The 3593-nt window shown below is 38.2% G+C and overlaps 1 protein-coding gene and 1 non-coding gene across 2 annotated transcripts in view; both read left to right on the top strand.

The window, feature by feature from the left end:
• The first annotated feature begins 652 nt into the window (after positions 1-652).
• LOC108576477 (von Hippel-Lindau disease tumor suppressor) overlaps positions 653-3593 on the top strand; it is a 108694-nt gene continuing 105753 nt past the window's right edge. The window contains exon 1 of the mRNA XM_017939486.1: positions 653-835. The gene's annotated coding sequence lies outside the window, so the exon portion shown is untranslated. The remainder of the gene's footprint in view (positions 836-3593) is intronic.
• Positions 1507-1601, top strand: Trnay-gua. Its single transcript has 2 exons — positions 1507-1543; positions 1566-1601. It is a non-coding gene; the product is annotated as a tRNA-Tyr (tRNA).

Genomic DNA, 3593 nt, shown 5'->3' with positions numbered 1-3593 from the left:
ATTTATTCCATGTATAAAGTGACATAAACATAATTTAAATATTTGAAATTTTGAACGATTGTTCAAATTTTTAATGTCGTAATAGATCTCAAGGTGGCGACTTGTGTCAACGAATTTTTTTGGCGCCACTCAATAGTTTGAAGCTGCGTAATGGCTATGTGTCACAAGATTTCGCGTTCTCTCTATTAATATTAAAAAGTGGTGCATAAAACGGTAGTATTACGGCAAAAAACGCATTCAGATGCCAAACCTTATCGTTTGATTATCTTTTTATTCGGAACCAGTGTTTCCTTCACTCGCATTTGAATCTCAAGTCTCAAAGAATGTGCGTGTCTTCTAATCGTGGTACGTTGTGCTTAATAAACTTTTAAATTCAATATTTAAACAACGCAAAAGTGAATAATATAATAATATAGTGCAATGGCACGACCGGAATGTATAAAATTAAACTTTTTTAAACGTTTGTAATAATTTTAGCTAAATAAAACGTGTAATAAACGTTACATAACCGATTCCTTTCGAGGAAATGTTTAAAAAAAATTCAAATTCAAAATTCCAATGCCGCCGCTAGATGGCAGCACGCGACGCAATTACGGTTGGCTTTAACAGTAGAACACTTGTTCAGAAACGCTCGGCAAGTAGGATTCGGTGTTAAAAGTGTGTGCGATGTGTGGTGAGTGTAAACAAAAGTGCACTAAATTTCTGCGAAATGTTCGAGAAAGGTGACGCAAGCCTGTAATAAATGTTAACCTCGTCAAACGATTCTGTGGACGTCGGTGTCAAGGAGTATTTCGGTTACCGTCCGGACGTCCAGGCATTTGAACGTGCATTGTGGGTGAGTGTTTTTAAGGTTATCCATTGATTTATCAACGACGGTCCCGTTTATCTCAATTTTTTATCGCGTTGATATTTTCTGCCCGTCACCGTAGAATCGCGTAATGTTATCCGAATTCTGTCGAGAATCATTCAGTGATTCGGAAGCTGCGATGTATTCCTTTGTCTGTCATTTGCTTTTTAATTATCACCTAACTTTATTGACATCCGCAGACATTTGTTTCACGCGATCCTTGAGAGTCAAATAACCGTATAAATATACCCGTTCTTCTGTGTGAGTTTGACAATGTCATTGATATTAATTTGTTTTGTCGATTAATTCCGTTCACGTAGTGTGGAATTACTCGTCTACAGTGAAGCTTCCCTCTCCGGAACGTTTTCAAGGCTAAACATTCAACCGCGGCATTTATTTTGTAACTATACTTCAATTGTGGTTAGATGTATCGTATTTCTGTTGTCTTTGTCGTATTAATTTCACTGTATGTACAATTCTGTTTTTATTTCATCGAATATCTAGGAATATATGAGACAATTATCGTTACACGCGAACGTGTGAACATATATAGGTATGTATACACGTATGTATATACGTTGTTGTCAATAAATGACCTTCAGATTTACACGATATCCCGCTACGATATATCTGCGCAAAAATGAAACATTTTTGTAACACCTTCGATAGCTCAGTTGGTAGAGCGGTGGACTGTAGTTGGTTGATTCTTGGAAGAGACATCCATAGGTCGCTGGTTCGAATCCGGCTCGAAGGAATTTTTTTTTATTTCTTCGAATCGCCCTTTTTATCCTTTTTATCTACTTCTCGATCTTTATTTTTCGCTATTTTCATAAAAACAACAGTGGCATCGATTATTTAACAATAAAATACCGCGAAATACGAAAATTAAAAGATTCATATTCTTGTGATTCCAAAAAAATATATTTTCGCGTTTCTTGAACGGTACGTTCGTTTTTTTTCTTATTGATTTCGTTATAATAGCCTTTTGTTGCTCCGTTTCCTGCGTCAAATACTTGCTGCCCTCTGGAAGTGCGAGTACATATCACAGAGGACGTAGTTGGCGATAATGTAGTGCTACTTCCTCACGATAATGTGACACCATTAGCCTTACGCATTATCACCATATTAAGTGTATAGTTAAACACATAAATAGTTCAGTTATAACTTTGCTAACAAACGACTTTACCGAAAAGTGATAAAAAAAGTACTCAACAATATGAATATCGTCCATAGTTCTATCTTGAACTTAAAAAAAAAATTCGAAAAATACAAAAAAAAACGAAGTTTTGTGCACAACACTGCCCTATGGTACCACAACACACCGCTAGATGTCCTCTAATGAATTCCTATTCTCACAACTTTCGTCCCTTAGCCGAAGCATAAATTTACACCCGGTATTCGAACAAAAAGAAACAAAAATTAATTTCTAGCTGTAAATCTATCGTTTAAAAAATATCAATGATCCTGATAAGGGAATATCGATGGAAAAAAAGAGGTAGCCCAGAGTTCATCGAGCGTGTCCCGAAGGAAAAAGGGATTAATCTCGATGGGTGATCGGGCGGGATCGGCTCGCCGAGACGCGACGCTGATACACCGCCGCGGTCCCCGTTCACGTTAATTTATCGTCGAGCCGCTCTAATCGTCCTTCGTAATTTATTACTACTCTGTTCATATTTATCGGAGGGGCGGTGGATCCCCCGGCACGCTTGTATTGTACGCGCGAAATTGCTTATATTGTTGCATGCTCGTCGGATCGCGATAAATTATTCGGCCACGAAGGTGTGATACCTGACGCGCTACCAATAGATCGCAATTGTGGACGAGCACGATTTGATACGGTACTTTGTGTCGCCGTGCTTTGTTACGCCCTACCCTGCATCAATCCTAGCGGCCTCGTGTCTGTATTTAGAGGGAGAACAAGGGGTGGATTTGAAGCAGATTTTGGGGCTCATTTATCTCAATGGCGGGACATTTATTTTTTATGCATTGAACATTTTTGTTTTTAATCGAGTGTTAGATCGATAGACGAGAAATTTTTACGGTTAATTTTATTAGAATATTGTGTCTGTATGATAAGAGAGAGTGGGGAGGTGGATTGGAAAGGAGATTTTGGGGCTCAGTTATTTTTTATGCATTGAAAAAATTTTTTTTCATTCAAAGTTAGAGCGATTGACGTGGAATTTTTGTCAGTTGTTTTTTTAGTTTTTTGTCATTTTACTAGAGACAGCGATTGTACCTGTCTTTACGAACAATTCCTCGACATTCTCCAACAGTTCACACCCTCCCTCGAAGATTCAGAGGCACACGTACAATCGTTTTCCAGCGAACAGGTCGATTCATCCGGTCAAATATTTGCCTCCGGAATTTCGGCGCTGGCCAATCGTCCGACCACCATGGGGGCGTAGCTTTTCGTCGTTCGAATAACGATAATCGTGCGGCCTGGCTGCACGCAATTCCGCGGTGGACCTCTCGTTCATCGTCACGTTTCACCATTTACTCGAGAAAATCGTGGAAATCCTTCTTAAAAATTATTCCAACAATCGATCATACTTTTCCTCGACATATGTAATCGATTACATTTATTTGGAGTACTCTCGCGATTCTTTTTCATCGTCGTATCAAATCTGTTAGATCGATGAAATTGTGAATACTGCGAATGCAAAATTAAGGTATTTCTCAGTGATAAATATGACACAGATTTTTTTTATTAAATAGATTATACGAAAATTATATTTTTTCATTGTGA

This window comes from Habropoda laboriosa, unplaced genomic scaffold (genome assembly GCF_001263275.1).
Source record: "Habropoda laboriosa isolate 0110345459 unplaced genomic scaffold, ASM126327v1 scaffold291, whole genome shotgun sequence".
Lineage (NCBI taxonomy): Eukaryota > Metazoa > Arthropoda > Insecta > Hymenoptera > Apidae > Habropoda > Habropoda laboriosa.
This window is presented reverse-complemented; position numbering and strand designations above follow the sequence as displayed.